This window comes from Gopherus evgoodei, chromosome 5 (assembly GCF_007399415.2).
Source record: "Gopherus evgoodei ecotype Sinaloan lineage chromosome 5, rGopEvg1_v1.p, whole genome shotgun sequence".
Taxonomy (NCBI): Eukaryota; Metazoa; Chordata; order Testudines; family Testudinidae; genus Gopherus; species Gopherus evgoodei.
In genome coordinates, this window is record NC_044326.1 from 80,218,055 (window position 1) to 80,239,595 (window position 21,541).

The 21,541-nt window shown below is 42.0% G+C and overlaps 1 long non-coding RNA gene across 1 annotated transcript in view; it reads right to left on the reverse strand.

Moving 5' to 3' along the window:
* Window positions 1-641: 641 nt before the first annotated feature.
* Window positions 642-21,541, reverse strand: part of LOC115652123 — a 114,433-nt gene continuing 93,533 nt past the window's right edge. Inside the window, exons 2-3 of the long non-coding RNA XR_004000554.1 lie at window positions 11,462-11,612; window positions 642-939 (exon numbers count right to left, since the gene is read on the reverse strand). This is a non-coding gene — a long non-coding RNA (uncharacterized LOC115652123). The remainder of the gene's footprint in view (window positions 940-11,461; window positions 11,613-21,541) is intronic.

Genomic DNA, 21,541 nt, shown 5'->3' on the forward strand with positions numbered 1-21,541 from the left:
TGGTTTATGAAACCCTACCCTGATTTCAGAGGCCCTAGCCAAAATAAAAAAAAAAAGGGTTGTTTGTTTATACCCTTAACAGCTGTAGAATGGCTATTGAATGTGCTTTTGGAAGATTAAAATCACATTGGATTTTATGCCAGTGTCATCAATGCTGCCCCTGTTAATGGGGCTTGCTGTGCTCTTCACAACCTTTCTGAAGCCAGAGGTGAGTCATTTCCCCCTGAACAGGACCTATGTTCCTTCAGCCAGAAAGTGCAGGGTGTGTCAGGCAGCATAAGTTAAGGATGCTTTGAGCTCCCCCATTGTGGACTTGCATAGCCTAATGGAAGAGGGGAAATAGTACCTATGTGAATGTACTTGTGTGTGGGGGGGAGGGAAAGTGGCTCATTTGGGGAGGGGAGCAGCTCTTGGTAGGGGTGTGGGCTTGATTGCCATGCAATGTAAATCTGAATGACATGATGTATAATGAATTTGATTGTGGGGGAGAAGGGGCAGAGTGGGTAAATAGATGGAATTTATTTGTAAAGGTCTTAAAAGACTAAAACACTCAAACTTGGGAAGGCCAGCTGCCATTATAAAACCACATGCAGGAAATTGTTAATACTCAACACAATCCTCCTACCACTGCAAGTCTCCTGCCTCCATGTTCTTTGCTCCTTTTCCACTCAGTTGACAGCAGAGGAGGTGGGTAGAGGTTTCCACTGAAGAAGAGTTGAACAAGGAAGCCTTCATGCAGTGTAGTTGCCCTATCCAGCTGCTTGGGTCCTGAATGCTTGGGCCACCTCAACATGGAGATGTCCAAGCTACTGCTGGGCTGAAGGTACATTGCAGGGTGGTGGGGAGGCAGCAGGAGCCTGGCTTTAAATACACCCTTCCCCACAGTGTGGTTAACTATTTGGAGTTCCTTCTTCAGGAGAACTTTGCAGCAATCAGCAGCTGTGAGAGAATTAACATGATGCTGTGTTAGCTCACATGGCTTAACTCTGCAGCTTTACTCCACCCAGCACAGTTCTAGAGAAAAACTGACACACATTTAGAATCTGGAGAAATGATTTTGTGACCTGCAGACTGTGTGGATAATCCCTAACTGAAATGCACTAGATTTGGAAGTAGAAGTGGCTCCACAAACCCAGAAAGAGTGATTACAAAGTGGCAAATTTCTTATAACTGAAAAGGAAAACAAGAATGACCTTAGCAAACACCTATGATTTTACTGTTAAAATAACCTTTACAGGTTGTTTAGTGCACAATTCCCTGAACTCCTCGTGGTGGGGGACACCTAGGCTGTGTGATACCAATCCACTGTTAGTGGCCAGATGCTAGTAGCCAGGGTTTATCATTTTTGCATTGTTTCTTACAGCAGAAATCCCTCCCATTACTGTAATAATAAACTCTAAATTTGAGCCATACACTTACTGGGCTCCAGGGTGGCTTCTGTCTCTACCGGATTCTCTGCAGGCTCATCAGTGGGCTGTTCCTTGCAGGTGGGAGGGGAATCAAACAGCTCCAAATAGAGACCAAGTATTTTCTGTTGATCCTGATCCACAGCCTCCTCTGAGACTGATTTCATTAAGAGTCACTTTCTGTTCCTCACTGGGAGCCTGCTGCTGGCTCTCGTCAGTCCCCATGGTGCATTCAGGGCCCAGCAGGGCACCATCACTGCGGATCAGGTTGTCATGAAACACGGTTGGCTCCATCCTGGGTGCAGTGCCCAGAACCTGGTCAAAGTCATCATATAATGGGCATTTCATTGGCAAGTTGCTTGAGGTGCAGTTCTTATCCCTGGTCTTCCAGTACTTGCCCTTCAGCCAAGCACTTAATATGCTCCCTGCACTGATCCCTTGTTTGGAAAAAGTGCGGAGCAGCAAGCTTTTTAGCTATTTGCTGGTACATATTGTTGTTCCTGGTGCTTTTGCTGAAGTCCACAGTTTTACTGGCCTTGCACCAGAGATTCATCAAAATCTGGCTGTGCTTCTATGACCATGAAGCAGCTCACTTCACAAAAAGGCTTGATCAGTTTATTCTACGTGGTAAACCCATGTGAGGTTCTCTGATACCGTGCTAGCAGATTGGTGATTTGGAAGAGAATGGGTTAATGGTAACCTGAGCTGCTGCCATTCGCCAAATGGTGGTGGGGAGGGCAGCTTCCATTTTCAGTAGAGTGGAGTGCAGATTGTTGGAATAGAGAGGACTAAGGGAAGTTGTCCTATGGAATTGTGGGGTACTTCTGGCTGACTCCCGGGACCTGAGTCAAGCAGAGCTGTGCCTACAGTGCAAAGCTATAGGGCTCAGACCTTGGATTTTGGCTTGACTTGCCCTTCAAGGTCCTGGGATACTGTTTCAGAGTCCTGGATTAGCACAATTGCAGCGTAGATGCAAGAAATGTTAGGTTTGAGCCTGGGTGTCAGAGAGGTTCAAAGAGAAATGGAAGGAGGGACAGGGAAGTGTGCGCTGAAAATAACACTTGAGTGCTCATGTGCCATTGTAGATTTGTTCCTTTCTTCTTTTTTCCTTTCTGACTTGAGGAGCAGGTTGAACTGTACAATGTGTACTGTTGGCTTTTCTGACAGCTTACTCAGTACTCCACACAAACGTTTTTTCCCCCTCTGGCTTGCTGTTCATTCTGCTACTGGTGAATCCATGCTGATTGACTGCTCTCTCCAATTATGCACCTGTTAGTCTTGAAGTGATCATAACTTAATGGGTGATGATTTGCCACTTACAGCAATATATGTTTTTATCCTTTCAATTTATTGTTCATCAGCAATTTAATCTGTCATGCTCATGCCTATAGTCCCATTGATGGGTTTTAAGGCAGCTTTAACTTCATCCCCATCAGGGTGGCCCGTGATAGTTTTGCATATATATTATTGCATAGATATGGTCCAGGAAACAATATAAGGTTTGGGCTTCTAATTATTTCGTAATAAATATCCTCCCTACAATTCAAGTGCTGATGAACAACATTATACATAATTGGTAGCATTATATATAATATTCTATTTAACATTGGGTGTAGAATAAATTGAAAGGAAAAGCATGCTCTGATACAGCTCCTTCTTTCATGACTTTCTTTAACTTTCCTCATGTGGCTTGATTTTTCTTTCATCTGCTGCCCACTACCAAAACCATTTTTCACAGCTTTTGTTTCTCAGTTTAAATGTATTTTTATCTAATGATGAGTCAGTCCCTGATCTCTAGTTTAACACATCTTGTGTTGCTCAGAATGGCCTCAAATCCTTCTCATATGAAGAAGAATAAAAGAACTAGCTAACGGCACTGATTTTGTTTTATTCCATTCCACACCAAAAGCAAAGCTAGGTGCCATATATTTATTTCTTAAGTTCTTCTTGAGTCAATGATACTTGAATAGATTTTTTTTCCCCTCCTAACACAATTTCTGTCAGGTTTTATATGTGCGTGCACCTTGGTTTGCTACTGGTTTGTCTCACCCATAGCTTACATAAATGCTGCAGTTTTTGTTTTCTTGCACTACTTGTTCAATTCCGGTGCAGCTGAATTCATTAAATTGTCAATTAATTATAGTGGTGCCACTCAGATGGCCACAGTTAAGGTTGTGTCAGCATTTGCATTATAAATCCTTAGTATCAAGGGTTTATAACAACTCAACCATAAAATGTGTTTTGAGTTAAACCTTGGTTTGCAAGGTCTCAGGTCAGCATTGAATTCTTTTTAAAGCATGCAATTTGGAAATAACTTAGTTTAATTGTTCCAAAAATGAATTTAATGCTTGTGAATGTGCTGGATTTATTGCTCTGCAGACTACAGTCCTCTATTTAACCACTTAACAGATACAGCATAGGGCACTGCATTGTAAGTATCTCCATGATGCCTGAAACTGGCCTCATACCTGATTTGGAGGAAATAATTCCATAAAAGGAGAGGATAGCTCAATCTGCATGTAAATTAGCATTTTTGCTGGCAATAAAGGCCAATTAGTGTCAATTATGGTTTTGGCTTACAGGACCAATTAATGGACAAACATTACAACTAACACTCAGGGACTGGACTGAGACCACTAAATCGTATTTCACATGCTCTTAGCCATCAAGGAACTATTATATGGTGATGAAGGCTTCCATTACCAGTCTCATAAGCCCAGTCCCCTAATCATTTTTAATCTGAAGAATATGTCAGGAAGAGGGAGGAGGACAAGTAAGGAACTGGAAGCAAAGCATCCCACAGAAATGGATAGATTCAGGTATTCTTAGAACTGTTGCCTATAATTAAAAAAACTGTTTTTCTGGATTTTTTTTCCAGCCGCATCAGTGATCTCAGCTAAAGTGGAGCCTCAAGGGAAGAGATGAAATAACCTCACTGAAATAGATTGTAATAAGAAAAGCCAAAGAGGAGTTTGAAGAACGGCTAACCAAAAACTCCAAAGGTAATAACAAAATGTTTTTTAAGTACATCAGAAGCAGGAAGCCTGCTAAACAACCAGTGTGGCCCCTTGACGATCAAACTACAAAAGGAGCGCTTAAAGATGATAAAGTCATTGCGGAGAAACTAAATGGATTCTTTGCTTCAGTCTTCACAGCTGAGGATGTTAGGGAGATTCCCAAACCTGAGCTGGCTTTTGTAGGTGACAAATCTGAGGAACTGTCACAGATTGAAAGTGTCACTAGAGGAGGTTTTGGAATTAATTGATAAACTCAACATTAACAAGTCACCGGGATCAGATAGCATTCACCCATTCTGAAAGAACTCAAATGTGAAGTTGCGGAACTATTAACTAAGGTTTGTAACTGTCCTTTAAATCGGCTTCGGCACCCAATGACTGGAAGTTAGCTAATGTAACACCAATATTTAAAAAGGGCTGTAGAGGTGATCCCGCCAATTACAGACCGGTAAGTCTAACGTTGGTACTGGGCAAATTAGTCGAAACAATAGTTAAGAATAAAATTGTCAGACACATAGAAAAACATAAACTGTTGAGCAATAGTCAACATGGTTTCTGTAAAGGGAAATTGTGTCTTACTAACCTATTAGAGTTCTTTGAAGGGGTCAACAAACATGTGGACGAGGGGGATCCAGTGGACATAGTGTACTTAGATTTCCAGAAAGCCTTTGACAAGGTCCCTCACAAAAAGCTCTAATGTAAATTAAGCTGTCATGGGATAAAAGGGAAGGTCCTTTCGTGGATTGAGAACTGGTTAAAAGACAGGGAACAAAGGGTAGGAATTAATGGTAAATTCTCAGAATGGAGAGGGGTAACTAGTGGTGTTCCCCAGGGGTCAGTCCTAGGACCAATCCTATTCAATTTATTCATAAATGATCTGGAGAAAGGGGTAAACAGTGAGGTGGCAGAGTTTGCAGATGATACTAAACTACTCAAGATAGTTAAGACCAAAGCAGATTGTGAAGAACTTCAAAAAGATCTCTCAAAACTAAGTGATTGGGCAGCAAAATGGCAAATGAAATTTAATGTGGATAAATGTAAAGTAATGCACATTGGAAAAACAACCCCAACTATACATACAATATGATGGGAGCTAATTTAGCTACAACGAGTCAGGAAAAAGATCTTGGCATCATCGTGGATAGTTCTCTGAAGATGTCCATGCAGTGCACAGAGGCAGTCAAAAAAGCAAACAGGATGTTAGGAATCATTAAAAAGGGGATAGAGAATAAGACAGAGAATATCTTATTGCTCTTATATAAATCCATGGTACGCCCACATCTCAAATACTGTGTACAAATGTGGTCTCCTCACCTCAAAAAAGATATTCTAGCACTAGAAAAGGTTCAAAAAAGGGCAACTAAAATGATTAGGGGTTTGGAGAGGGTCCCATATGAGGAAAGATTAAAGAGGCTGAGCCTCTTCACTTGGAAAAGAGGAGACTAAGGGGGGGGATATGATAGAGGTATATAAAATCATGAGTGATCTAGAGAAAGTGGATAAGGAAAAGTTATTTACTTATTCCCATAATATAAGAATGAGGGGTCACCAAATGAAATTAATAGGTAGCAGGTTTAAAACAAATAAAAGGTAGTTCTTCTTCACACAGCGCACAGTCAACTTGTGGAACTCCTTACCTGAGGAGGTTGTGAAGGCAGGGACTATAACAATGTATAAAAGGGAACTGGATAAATTCATGGTGACTAAGTCCATAAATGGCTTTTAGCCAGGAAGGGTAAAGAATGGTGTCCCTAGCCTCTGTTCATCAGAGGATGGAGATGGATGGCAGGAGAGAGATCACTTGATCATTGCCTGTTAGCTTCACTCCCTCTGGGGCACCTGGCACTGGCCACTGTCGATAGACAGATACTGGGCGAGATGGACCTTTGGTCTGATCCGGAACAGCCGTTCTTATGTTCTTATTTTTCAGGTAAGCTAAAACTCTTGATCACATGATACCCCTCCAATCACTTGGGGGTAGGCTTCCCACCATATGTCTTGCTAGGTAACCTTGAAAAATCTTGTTGCTGACCAGTTTGTACAAAGCATAAGTCAGTTTGGAGTATGTACAATTTTATTAATAAACATGGTTGGATGCAATTCAGGCTGTTACTGAGATTGAACATCTCTTTCAGACAGACATCATGACCTTCATGCAGAAATCACTTGGTACAATTCTTTGACCTGTGTGATGCAGGAAGTCAGACTAGATGATCAGTGATTTCTATGGATTTTAAGGTCAAAAGAGTGAAATCCTGCTCCATTGAAGTCAATGACAGAATTCCCATTGATAATGGGCCATAATTTCACCCTGTGACTATATTAATCAAACCAGGGAGATTTCCCCACCTCCCCAGTATTTGTATTTCAATAGTGTCTAGAGGCATCAAGAAAGATCAGTGCCTCATTGTACACTCACACAACAAAACATGGTCCCTACTCTAGGATCTTGTAATCTAAGTAAGAACCTATAAACTGCATATATAAAACAGATAAAGGAGGTATCTCAGTTTTACAGATGGGATATAGAAGTACAGAGATATTAGATGATTTGCCCAAGGTCCTGCAGGAAATCCATGCCAGAGCTAAGTGTTGAACCCAGACTCTTGGTAGTACTTTTGTGGCTTGAGTTGAACAATTCACAGAGAGCTTCTAATTGTGAAGATGTGAATCCTTTTCAGTATAGCAACATACTGCTTTCACATGTGGTGTTGATGAGATAACTGCATAAAAATCTTCGTTTAAACTAAGTAAAAATATTCATGGGGTCAGCCCTTTCTAACATCCATTTCAGAATCAAATTTATATCTGATTGAAATATTTTCTGCTTTTATAATGTATTTACATTAAAATGCAAAATCATGAATGTATGATTTTATTACTTGTTTTATTCTTAAAAATAATCATCAGTCATTAGTTTTCTTTTGTCCTTCATCTTGGATCTTCAGTCTGTATTTGGATCTTTGCAAGCTGGGATGTGTCCATGAGTCTGAAGAAAGAATATGGGCTCTAAGATTTGTTAGCGGCATCTTTTTCTTCAGTCTTTTGAAAATGAGAAGAACAAATTCTAAATCTTTTCTCTAGTCTGTTAAAACATATATAGTACCATAATAGTATGTCCATAACTTCTGAAACATGATTGGAAAGAGAGTTCACAATCACCATATAAAAAAGAAAAACTGTAACCAGGTAGAACTGACTGGTTAACTGATCAAATTAATATATAGTGCTTTTTACCATTTTCTTTTAATCACCTATATGAAGTGTTCTATCAAGTGCAAGAAATTCTGGCAGCTCATTCTTCTAACAAAGTGTATAATGAAAAAAGAAAACTGCATGTCAAAAATCCATCTCTGTATTACAATTGTTACAATATTGTAACTAAATCTCATTGCACTCCAAAAACTGTAATTATGATGTTATTCTTGAGCTCTATAAACTGGCATCAATTAAAATCCCTTGGAAGGTTTCCATTCATGAGGTGCTCTTGCATTATGCATAGCAGTTTTCTATCCCTGGCTCCTCAAACAGATTGGCCAGATCAGATGTTTGAACACCTAAGCTCCTCTCCTTGGCACCTCACTCCTGGTTTGCTTAGGTGGGTCCTCACTCAGCTGGCCAGTTTATGAAAATCTTTCTTAGGTGATTAACACTCCCCATGCATTCCATAGGGAGTTGAAGGTCACGGAGCTGCCCAATTTAGGACTCAAAATTCCACTAGACAGTGGGTGGCCAATGGGTTAGGCATTGCTGCACTCAGCTGAACACCACCTAAATCCTTCTAAAAGGCTGGGCCTCCATGAGTAAGGTGATGCAAGGTTTGGCAAAGACTGAATATTGTTTGTAAGATCCTACTTTTTTTTATCCATTTCTTATCTCTCTAGAGAAAAGAGTCAAGCAGATTGCACTGTCTTTGCAGCTTTGGTGTTCATATTAATGATCTACAGAGTGATGATAATTTACATCCTGCTGATATTGACAGCTAATGAGAGTGACAACCTCTGATGTTATAGCTGCTCTCCAGATCTTAGGGTCAATGCTGCTGATAAGAGACTTTAGAATCATAAGAGGAAAAAACAGCATCACATTATGACATGGGGAATGAATGTGCTACAATTTCTGCTTAGACAAATTGACAATCCTGACTCAGTGCCTCAGGAAAGACATGGATGAAAGTAAACCAGTTGCTCTGGGTCCCTAGTACTTCTTGCAAAAAACAAAATGAAGGCAAAGTAGTTGCTTTTGAAAGCAAATAGTGGTAACTTGTTCAGCTCAGATTAACCTGTGATACCTAGCAGCTGAACTAATTGTTTATCTCAAGCCATCTGCAAACACTTGTAAGGTCTCCAATTATGTAATCAGCTACAGGACATCGGGTACACGTTTTGTGGGAGAGTGGTTTCAGCTTTCTGACTGTCAGGCAGAACTATCTGGAGTCATTTCATACAGGGTGCTGTTCTTGATAGCAAATATGAACAAACAGCTCAAGGCAGAAACAATTTTGTTTTATCCTGATCCTGACCATCTGGCTACCTAGGTAGATTTTTCAATTGTTTTTGCTTTTAAAAAAATGGTTTTTAATCAGATACACTTTGAAAAACCCAGGATGATTCCAGGAAATTTAGAACATATATTTTTCCCTCCACACCCAAGTCTACCAAGACAATAAAGAACCCCATCCAAAGAATGCATCTGAAGTCTCAAACCAGTAACGTTTTGACTTTCATCTCCTTGTGCAATATTCCGAGTACTCTGCGCGTGCGTGTGCGCGTGCGTGTGTGCGTGCACATTTCTTTTTTAAAAAGTTTGTTTTGAGTTTGACCCTGTTTTTTTACATCCTGCCCAAACTCCACTTTGCTCCATTTAAGAAGGTCTTATTTTAATCTAAAATTCACAGGCAACTCTCTTGCTCTTTTAGTTTTAAAAAAAAAGAAAGAAAGAAAGAAAGCAGTAAAATCTGTACCCTAGTGATTCTTTTCTAACTTGATGTGTTTAGAGGTAGTTGAAAGTTACTTTCTGTTCTAGATGTCTACCAGTCTGTATCATTAGCATCTGAGTCACTGCCAGTAATTACCTATTTCTTCATCATAGGTCTATTTTGTTCATGTCTGGAATTATTTTAACCTATTTTACTTTATCTGTTTCTTTTCTTCAGGCCCATTTCATTATTGACAAATTTCTTTTTACTTAAAATTATTTCTGCCTTTATTGTCACTAAATTACCTCATGCAAGAGTGTTTCTTTCATTGCATTTCAGCTCTAAAAGCTCTTTCATAGAAGTTCAGGGTCAATGGGAGGGCTTATATTAGCAAATTAACATTAGGCCTGGTCCAGCTTTCAGTGAAGTCAATGAAAACTTATTTTGAAATGAGTGGAAGCAAGATTGAGATTATTGGGGTTATCATAATATAACACTTTCAACTGTAATAGTGTCAGATCTGATATAACTATATTAAAGTACTGTGATATTAACAGCATTATACATAGAGCTTGGTGAATGAGTTTCAGTTCACTGGCAATTCCAAAAAACAAAATAATATGTTTCAGGTACAGCAAAATATTTTTGTTTTGATAAAATTGAAATATTCAGTTTTGAGTTTGATAAGTTTAAACCAGCCTTTTATTGGTTGTTAATAAAATTAAAGGAAACTTTGACACCACCAAAACCACTTCAAATAAAATTCAAAACACTTCATTTTGAATATGCCAAATTGAAAGACTGTTTGGGTTTTTTTTTTGGTTTGTTTTTTGTTTTTTTGTTTGTTTTTTAAAGAACAGTTTGGTGAAGTAGATACAAACTTACAAATGTTTCGGTGTTGCTGAATCTGCATTTTTATCTGAAAGAAAAAAAAATTGCACAAAAACTTTTGCCCAGCTCTAGTTATAAATTCTTGCAATCGCAGCATAACAGGGTAGGAAGTATTTGAGGAGGTTGCCTGCATTTGAGTTGCTTATTACTTCCTTCTTCTCTGGTTTATTTTATAGGTTTGGATGACTATAACAAAACTATTCACACCTAGGAACCTGGTATTGTTGGCAAGGGCCATTAATGACTATGGGTGCAGCAGCTTAGCAATATGAACTCAGCTATGTTGTATGTATGCAGTGTTTAATTTTCAGGTTAGATAGTTATATACTTAATTGATATAGAAGTACAAAGGATTATATACACTGGTCTTAACTTCCAGGTTAGATAGTTATATACTTAATTGATATAGAAGTACAAAGATTATATTCACTGGGCTCGATCTCCTCTGATTTAAGCTTGTTTTACACTAGTGTAATTCCATTGGCTTCATTTCACTTGCTTCAAACATAGACCAGAAGAAAGTGGGAAAAGAATCTAGCTCACTATATGCTCTGTGACTGAACTAATGCTGCTTTCTTAGGAAAGCAAAGGTTCCAGTACTATGTTAACAACACAGACTTCCAAAATTCTGAGAAGACTTTTGATTCCACAAGATGCTAACTAACAAAGGGTGAAATTCACCAGGGCTTAGGAGGGCCTTACATGGGATTTCTGGTGCATTCAAACCATGCAGTTATCTTGCACTGGGTCGTGCAGTAACTATGGAAGCACAGGCACTGGGAAGGAGAAGGTTCTGCACTTTCTGTACACTGCAGAGGAAGTCTTCCTGCTGGCCTCAAACAGGCCAGTGCATAAGGGGGATCTGAGAGCAGGCTTGAGGGGTAGAGGGTGATGCTGCAGAGATCCTGCAGAAAACAAAGATACAGAATGGCAGCTGCTGCTATTCTAGTTAATGAGTTGTGGAGGACAGGAGTGAGGGGAATTAATTTTTCCCATAGCTAATATTCAAACCATTCCACTGGGTCTGCCTATACAGCTGAATATAGGTTTTATATACTATTTAAAAACTGTTGTACTTCTCTCTCTCTTAATTTGTTGCGAGACTTTCAGGGCTGTCACCTTGGTTCTAATTAGGTCATTTTGTGTTGCTTTGGGCTTCTGAAATGGACTGTTGTGTTGTCTGCAGGGACCAGCATGCTAGTAAGAAGGATGGTGCTGTCTGTCTGTACCTTCATTACATTCTTTCCAAGAGACATTTCCCAGCTTCTGTCCTTTCCATTCTGTTATCGCCAGTGTCTAGGTGCCTTTGTACATTCATGTGTTGTTCATTCACTCCACCTTCCCATAAACAGGATTAAAGTTCCTCCTTGGGAATTTCACCTGAGGGAAAAGCAAACATATTACTACCATCCCTCATGAGTTTTAGAGGTCCATGCCCCTTGAAAGAAAGGATCTTATTTAGAAACCGATCATTGTCAGTCATTTTTATAACTCTTAGCTTGATGGAGGAAAGAGGGTATGATTTTTAAATTGTCATGAGAGAGCTAAATATTAAACATGTCAAAGTCACTTAAGACGCATTCCTGTCAGATACCTGTATGACAGCTTATTTATTTTGTCCTCATTCCAAATATGATACTGAAGACTATTATACACAAATGCTATGATGTATCTAATTCACATTTACACTAAGGGTTATTTACGCCATCCTGGTATCTTAAAAGGGTCCTAAATTGGATATACATTATGTCTGTTTTACATTGACAGAATGGTTTAAAGGGATCTTAGTGTAAATGAGAATTGGGTCCTATAACTCAAAGTATTTTGATAAAGTCATTGTATTCTATGGAAAATAAAAGTAGAAGCATAAAGTAAGATTTCCCCCTCCCCATGAGGAGGCCTTAGTTTTTACACTTTAGGTTGGGCTGGATCAACTCATATTGCACTATGATATACTTATCTAAAATATGACCAATTATGGCTTTGTTAAAACCAAATATGAACAAGAAGCTTATCATGGAGGCATTTCAATTTAAGGAGGGAGGTAGAAAGACGCCTGAGATTGGCTAGCTGGAGTCCAGCACCTAAGTGTTTAAAAAAATCCTATTTTAGAATGTATTGAATGTGGTGCACCCTGTTTGCTCCATGCTTTGAGTCAGCATAGGATGAATTTACCTAAGATGTCAATCCACTCTGTAATTTTCACTAGTTCATTAGTGGCATTCAGTTAGAGAAGTTCACATCAAAGTAGGAGTGTTTTTGTTCTTCCTGTGTATTTGTCTAAAAAGCAGGAGAGAATAGACTATATAAGATCCCTTGGGATTTTCTCATTAAAACAAAAAATAGACCTGAAATGCAATATTGATCATGCTTGGAATCTTTTCACTTCTCATGGGGTTGAATCATTAGAATTTATATTGTATTGAAGAACCCAAGGCTGTGAATTTCCCAGCCAAGAGCGATGTATTTGTGACCTCAAAAACTTGTAGTAAAAATTATAACCACAGTTCTTTTTCATGAATACTAATACTATTATACAAGATGATAGTGCCAGGTTGAAAGGATATATAGGCTAATGATTTAAGTGCAGGGATGGGAGCCAGGAATTCTGGGGTCTGCTTCTGGCTCTTCCAGAGCGTTGCTAGGTGAGCTAGACAAGCCATTTGAACTTATATCCCAGTTTTCCCTTCAGTAAAATGGAAATACAACTTGTCTACCTCATGTGAGTCTTGTGAAGCTTTATTCATTAATGTTTGAAGTGGGTTTGGATCCTTTGATGAAAAGCATTGAAAAAAGAACACCCTGCAAAGTGCACAAAACTCAAGTAACCCCAACATTGCGCACAGTGATTCCCAAATGAGTCATCAACACCTCATGGCCAATGGTATCAAAGGTAGAAAGCAGAGCTAATAATAGCTGATGTTGCACTCTATATGATTTTATGAAAATATGCTAATGAGTGTGAATATAATGTAACTGGAATATACTTCATGCAGAAGGTCTCTTGTAAGGTATCATTACAAAGTTTATAATCTACTGAGTGTGGTCATCCTATTTGTATAAATGTATCACTCTTGTATCTGAAACTAGAAATATGAAATATAACTCTGAGAGCTTACTGTAATTATGCAAAGTGTGGGCCATTAATGGTGGTTTGGATTCTTGATGGCTTCCATCAAGCAGGACAATTAACTGTGGATGGCTCTGTTTGCTTGCAGGCCTTCCTGTGAGTCAGGCTGGGAGGAATAAGGGCTTGGAGTCTTACAATTATGTGATCATGTCACCTGAACTGGAATCCATCTTTAACCTGGTGCTTTTCTATTTAGAAAGAGGGGTGGGAACCTAGAGAGGGACACAGGATTCCCGCCCTATGCAAAAGATATATAAGTGGGTGGAACAGAACAAAGGGGGCTGCAATCATGAGAAATCCCCTAGCTACCACCTGAGCTGGAACAGGGCTGTACCAGGGAAAGGATTGTGACCAGACTAGGAAGGTGTCCATTCTGTGATAGAAGCTTACTGGAACATCTCTGAGGGTCAGATTTCATCTGTAATACAGTAAGAAAGCGATTAGGTTTAGACTTGCATGTTTTGTTTTATTTTGCTGGGTAATTCACTTTGTTCTGTCTGTTATCACCTGGAACCACTTAACTCTCCTACTCAGATCTGAACCTTAGAGTTCAGAACATGAGAAGCTAGCATGAAACCTCTAAACTTAATTACCAGCTTGGATCTGATATCGCTGCCACCAGCCAGAATTCCAGTGTCTGGCTCACTCTGGTCTCCCAAAACCTTTCCTGGGGAACCCCAAGACTCAGATGCCCTGAGTCTCACCACAAAGGGAAATACTCAACTTCCCTTTCCCCTCTTTACCTCCTCCCAGATTTCCCCGCCCTGGGTACTCTAGGAGATTCCCTGCTTCAAGTCCTTGAAACACAAGTACCGAGAGATCAATCTTTCTCTCCCCTCACCCAGAGGGTATGCAAAGTCAGGCTTAGTAAATCTAACACAAAGAGATTTTCCCTTCCCCCCGTCTTCTTCCTCCCACCAATTCCCTGGTGAGCTGCAGACTCAATCCCCTTGAGCCCCCTGTCATAACTTAGTCCCAGATTTGGACCTTAGCGTCCAAAATATGGGGGTTAGCGTGAAAACCTCCAAGCTTAGTTACCAGCTTGGACCTGGTACTTGCTGCCACCACCCAAAAAATTAGAGTGTTTTGGGGCACTCTGGTCCCCCTGAAAAACCTTCCCTGGGGACCCCAAGATCCAAATCCCTTGAGTCTCACAACAAAGGGAAATAATCCTTTTTCCCTTCCCCCCTCCAGGTGCTCCTGGAGAGATACACAGACACAAGCTCTGTGAATCCAAACAGAGTGACTCCCCCTCTCCGTTCCCAAATCAGGCTAGCAAATCCAACACACACAGATCTCCCCCTGATTTCTTCCTCCCACCAATTCCCTGGTGAGTACAGACTCAATTTCCCTGAAATTTCCCAGAAAAGAAAACTCCAACAGGTCTCAAAAAGAAAGCTTTATATAAGAAGAAAGAAAATACATACAAATGGTCTCTCTGTATTAAGGTGACAAAATACAGGGTCAATTGCTTAGAAGAAATATGAATGAACAGCCTTATTCAAAAAGAATACAAATCAAAGCACTCCAGCACTTATATTCATGCAAATACCAAAGAAAAGAAACCATATAACTTACTATCCGATCTCTTTGTCCTTACACTTAGAAACAGAAGATTAGAAAACAGAAACTACTTCTCCAAAGCTCAGAGAAAGCAGGCAGACAGAAAACAAAGACTCAGACACAAAATTCCCTCCACCCAAAGTTGAAAAAATCTGGTTTCCTGATTGGTCCTCTGGTCAGGTGCTTCAGGTGAAAGAGACATTAACCCTTAGCTATCTGTTTATGACACGCCCCCCAAATTGCAGACAGTGGGGAAGCTCACTGGCGGCGATTTCCTTCTAGAACTTTAAAATAAACAGATTACTACAACACATGCACCTTTACATATACTACTAAGTATATAACTAACAGACTTTTACATTTTAAGAACACTTTTTAACTACTGAAATCTGGGAAACTCTCACGGGAGAGTGCATCAGCAACTTTGTTAGAAGCTCCTGTGATGTGTTGAATTTGAAAATCAAAATCTTGGAGAGCTAAACTCCAACGAAGAAGTTTCTTGTTGTTCCCCTTGGCAGTATGAAGCCACTTTAGTGCAGCATGGTCAGTTTGTAGTTGGAACCGCCGTCCCCAAACATATGGGCGTAGCTTTTCCAGGGCGTACACAATGGCATAGCATTCCTTTTCACTGACTGACCAGTGACTTTCCCTCTCAGACAGTTTCTTGCTGAGAAACACGACAGGATGGAAGTTGTGATCTCTTGCTTCCTGCATGAGCACTGCTCCTATACCACGCTCAGATGCATCCGTGGTTACTAGGAATGGTTTGTCAAAATCCGGGGCCCTGAGCACAGGGTCAGACATGAGCGTTGCCTTAAGTTGGGTAAAGGCCTTTTGACACTCATCAGTCCACTTAACTGCATTTGGCTGGGTCTTTTTGGTCAGGTCGGTCAGTGGGGCAGCGATTTGGCTGTAGTGTGGTACAAATCACCTGTAGTATCCGGCCAAGCCTAAGAAGGATTGGACCTGTTTCTTTGACCTTGGGACAGGCCACTTTTGGATAGCATCCACCTTGGCCTGTAGGGGGTTTATGGTTCCTCGACCCACCTGGTGCCCCAGGTAAGTCACTCTGTTTTGGCCTATTTGACACTTTTTGGCCTTAACAGTTAGTCCGGCCTGCCTGATGCGCTCAAAGACCTTTTCCAGGTGTAGTAGGTGTTCGGGCCAGGAGTCTGAAAAAATGGCCACATCATCGAGGTAGGCAACTGCAAATTCTCCCAGTCCAGCTAGTAGACCATCTACCAGCCTCTGGAAGGTGGCGGGTGCATTTCGAAGGCCGAAAGGAAGGACATTGAATTCATACACCCCCGCATGGGTGACGAATGCTGACCTCTCCTTGGCAGGTTCATCTAGCGGTACTTGCCAGTACCCCTTGGTTAAGTCTATTGTAGAGATGAACTGGGCACGTCCCAACTTCTCCAATAGCTCATCGGTGCGTGGCATAGGATAGTTGTCTGGACGAGTTACCGCATTTAGCTTACGGTAGTCCACGCAAAAGCTATGGTTTGGGTACCAGAACCACTGGAGATGCCCATGCACTGGTAGATGAGCGGATTATACCCATCTGTAGCATGTTCTGGATCTCCCTTTCTATAGCAGCTTGGGCATGAGGAGACACCCGGTAGGGTGGGGTTCTGATTGGGTGAGCATTAACTGTATCAATGGAGTGGTATGCCCGTTCAGTCCGTCCTGGGGTGGCTGAGAACAATGGGGCGAAGCTAGTGCACAGCTCCTTGATTTGTCGCCGCTGCAGACGTTCCAGGGTGGTTGAGAGGTTCACCTCTTCCACGCCACCGTCTTTTTTCCCGTCGTAGTAGACACCGTCAGGCCACTCAGCCTCATTTCCCTGGACTGTAAACTTACAAACCTGTAAGTCTCTGGAATAGAAAGGCTTGAGAGAATTAACATGGTACACTTTAGGCTTTAGTGAGGAATTGGGAAATGCTATGAGGTAGTTCACAGTTCCCAGGCGCTCTTGGACCGTGAATGGCCCTTCCCATGATGCTTCCATCTTATGGGCCTGTTGCGCCTTCAAGACCATAACCTGGTCTCCTACCTTGAAGGAACATTCTCTGGCATGTCTGTCATACCAGGCCTTTTGCTCTTCTTGAGCATCCTTTAGGTTCTCTCTAGCAAGGGCTAAAGAGTGTCGGAGGGTGCTTTGTAGGTTGCTTACAAAGTCCAGAATGTTAGTTCCTGGAGAAGGCGTAAACCCCTCCCATTGCTGCTTCACCAACTGTAATGGTCCCTTAACCTCGTGACCATACACAAGTTCAAATGGTGAAAACCCTAAACTGAGATGTGGTACAGCCCTGTAGGCAAACAGCAACTGCTGCAACACTAGGTCCCAATTATTGGAGAATTCGTTGATGAATTTTCGTATCATGGCCCCCAAAGTTCCATTGAACCTTTCCACCAGGCCATTGGTTTGATGGTGGTACGGGGTGGCAACCAAGTGATTCACCCCATGAGTTTCCCACAGGTTTTCCATGGTCCCTGCCAGGAAATTAGACCCTGAATCTGTAAGGATGTCGGAGGGCCAACCTACCCTGGCAAAGATGTCTGTTAGGGCCAGGCACACAGTGTTAGCCCTGGTGTTGCCTAGAGCTACTGCTTCCGGCCATCGGGTAGCAAAGTCCTCTAAAGTCAGTACGTACTGCTTTCCTCTGGGTGTCTTTTTTGGGAAAGGACCCAGAATATCCACAGCTACTCGCTGAAATGGGACCTCAATTATGGGGAGTGCCTGGAGACGGGCCTTGACCTGGTCTTGAGGCTTTCCCACTCTTTGGCATACCTCACAAGACCGGACATACTTGGCAACGTCCTTGCCCATCCCCTCCCAGTGGAAGGACTTCCCCAACCGGTCCTTGGTTCTGTTCACCCCAGCATGGCCACTGGGATGATCATGAGCTAAGCTTAAGAGCTTCCCCCCATACTTAGTTGGAACCACCAACTGTTTTTGCAGCTGCCATTCTTTCTGGTGTCCACCAGAAAGAATTTCCTTGTATAAAAGTCCTTGGTCTATAACAAACTGGGATCGATTAGAAGAGCTGAGAGGCAGTGGGGTGCTCCGTGCCGCCACCCAAGCTTTCTGAAGGCTGTCATCTGCTTCCTGCTCAGTCTGGAACTGTTCCCTTGAGGCTGGGGTCACCAGTTCTTCCTCAGACTGTGGACTTGGGCTTGGTCCCTCTGGAAGCGATGTAGGTTATGGGGATGTTTCCATTGCTGGTGAACCGCTCTCCGCTGGTGCACCTGAGGGTATTTCAGGCTCTGGCTGAGCCTTTTGGGTATGGCTGTCTGTTGTTTCTGCCAGTTCTGGCTCGCTGGCGGCCTCTGGCGTTGAGTTTGAAGATGGGGTTGCAATTGCTGGTGCTGGTTGCTGTTCCAGTTCTGGGCCTGGGACTGGAGGTGCTGTGGCTGTTTCAGTGGTTGGCCTGGAATCCGGGTCCACTACCTCTGTCTGGGTCTCTGGTAACACAGACGGGGCCTCTGTGGACGGCTCAGGAACAGGAATAGGTCTGGAAGCTTGCCTGGTTTGGCTACGTGTAACCATTCCCACTCTCTTGACCCGCCTCACCTGGTTGGCCAAGTCTTCCCCCAGTAGCATGGGGATAGGATAATTGTCATAGACTGCAAAAGTCCACATTCCTGACCAGCCTTTGTACTGGACAGGCAATTCAGCTGTAGGCAAGTCTACAGCTTGTGACATGAAGGGGTAAATTGTAACTTTGGCCTTTGGGTTGATGAATTTGGGGTCAACGAAGGATTGGTGGATAGCTGACACTTGTGTCCCCGTGTCTCTCCACGCAGTAACCTTCTTTCCGCCCACTCTCAAATTTTACCTTCGCTCCAAGGGTATTTGAGAGGCATCCGGGCCTGGGGATCTTTGATGTGATGGTGGTGTAATGAATTGCACTCGCATGGTGTTCTTTGGACAGTTGGCCTTGATATGTCCCAGTTCATTACACTTAAAGCATCTTCCATCTGATGGGTCACTGGGCCGAGGTGAGTTACTGGAGACTGGTGAGGTGGAAGAGTAGGGCGTCTGTGGCTTTACTTGGGTTGTATGTGGGGTCTTAGGCTGTCCTCGGTTGTAGGGTTTATGGTCGGTGTGCCCCCTGGGGTATTCATTCCCCTTGACAGTAGCTTTCTTGCTTTCTGCCACTTCCATCCATTTGGCTCCAATCTCCCCCGCCTCAGCGAGATCTTTGGGTTTTCCATCTTGTGTGTACCGTGTAATGTCTTCAGGAACACCATCCAAGAACTGCTCCATTTGTATGAGGAGGTGCAGTTCTTCCAAGGTTTGAACATTGTGTCTTGTTATCCAGGCCTCATAGTTTTTTGCAACGTAGTAGGTGTGTTTGGGAAATGACACCTCTGGTTTCCACTTTTGGGTTCTGAAGCGCCGACGGGCATGATCTGGGGTTATCCCCATTCTGTATCTGGCCTTGGTTTGAAAAAGTTTTATAGTCATTCATTTGCTGCTTAGGCATTTCAGCTGCCACCTCTGCTAAAGGTCCACTGAGCTGTGACCTCAATTCTACCATGTACTGGTCTTCGGGGATGCTGTACCCAAGACAGGCTCTTTCAAAATTTTCCAAGAAGGCCTCGGTGTCATCCCCTGCCTTGTAGGTGGGAAATTTCCTGTGCTGTGGAGCAATAATTGGCGCCGGGTTGTTAGGGTTGGCTGGCACATGCAGCCCAGCTTTTGCCAAGTCCAGTTCATGTTTTCTCTGTTTTTCCTTCTCTTCATTTTCTTTTTGTTGTTTTTCCATGTCTCGGCGGTGGGCCGCCTCTTCTTCTTCGTGCTTCCTTCTGTGGGCCAACTCTTCCTCTGCTTGTTTCCTTCGGTGAGCCACCTCTTCTTCTTCTAGTTTTCTTTTGTGTGCTGCCTTTTTGATTTGTTCTTCTCTTTCTTTCATCTCCATCTCTTTTTGTTTTATTTCCAGTTGTCGCCTGTGTTCAGCTTCTTTGATTTGTTCTTCGGCTCAATTTTTGCCTTAGAAGTCATGGTTTCGGTTTTCTTGTGTTGGGGTGCCCTCCGGTGGTTATATTCTGAACTGCAGGCTCTGTTGCCTCCTGGAGTCTGCCTAGCAACAGAGCCTTTAGCTAATCTTCAATGTTAAGTAAACCTGAAAAACCGCTTTATTTGCATGTATATAGTGCTGGTAATGACTCTCAATGGGAGTGCTATTGTGTGACAAAAGACTCTTAATAGCACCTTAATGGTTTCTTGCTTAAGATGCAAGCCACAAACTGCCAGAGAGAGCAGAAAAAAAAATTCTCTCTGGTTCCCTTTTAAAACCAAACTGTTTCTCTCTGCTAAAAAGCCCTTAGCAGAGAAAAGAAAAATATAATATTCCTACTGGCTTCTGGATTTTGTCTATCCCGTAACCGCTGCACACCATGTCATAACTTAATCCCAGATTTGGACCTTAGCGTCCAAAATATGGGGGTTAGCATGAAAACCTCCAAGCTTAGTTACCAGCTTGGACCTGGTACTTGCTGCCACCACCCAAAAAATTAGAGTGTTTTGGGGCACTCTGGTCCCCCTGAAAAACCTTCCCTGGGGACCCCAAGACCCAAATCCCTTGAGTCTCACAACAAAGGGAAATAATCCTTTTTCCCTTCCCCCCTCCAGGTGCTCCTGGAGAGATACACAGACACAAGCTCTGTGAATCCAAACAGAGTGACTCCCCCTCTCAGTTCCCAGTCCTGGAGACAAAAGCACTTTCCTCTTCACCCAGAGGGAATGCAAAATCAGGCTAGCAAATCCAACACACACAGATCTCCCCCTGATTTCTTCCTCCCACCAATTCCCTGGTGAGTACAGACTCAATTTCCCTGAAATTTCCCAGAAAAGAAAACTCCAACAGGTCTCAAAAAGAAAGAAAATACATACAAATGGTCTCTCTGTATTAAGGTGACAAAATACAGGGTCAATTGCTTAGAAGAAATATGAATAAACAGCCTTATTCAAAAAGAATACAAATCAAAGCACTCCAGCACTTATATTCATGCAAATACCAAAGAAAAGAAACCATATAACTTACTATCCGATCTCTTTGTCCTTACACTTAGAAACAGAAGATTAGAAAACAGAAACTACTTCTCCAAAGCTCAGAGAAAGCAGGCAGACAGAAAACAAAGACTCAGACACAAAATTCCCTCCACCCAAAGTTGAAAAAATCTGGTTTCCTGATTGGTCCTCTGGTCAGGTGCTTCAGGTGAAAGAGACATTAACCCTTAGCTATCTGTTTATGACACCCCCACTAAAAAAAAATCCACAGGTCTTAAAAAGAAAGCTTTATATAAAAAGAAAGAAAAAGACATAAAGTTGTCTCTGTAATCAAGGTGACAATATACAGGGTCAATTGCTTAAAGGAAAAAATGAATGAACAGCCTTATCCAAAAAGAATACAATTTAACACATTCCAGCAACTACACACATGTAAATACAAAAAACCAATATAAACCTATTGTCTTACTATCCTTGTACTTACAACTTGGAAACAGAAGATTAGAAAGCCTGGAGATTCCTGTGGTCACTCTCAGAGCCCAGAAAGAGAACAGATCAAGAACAAAGGACTCACACCCAAAACTTCCCTCCACCCAG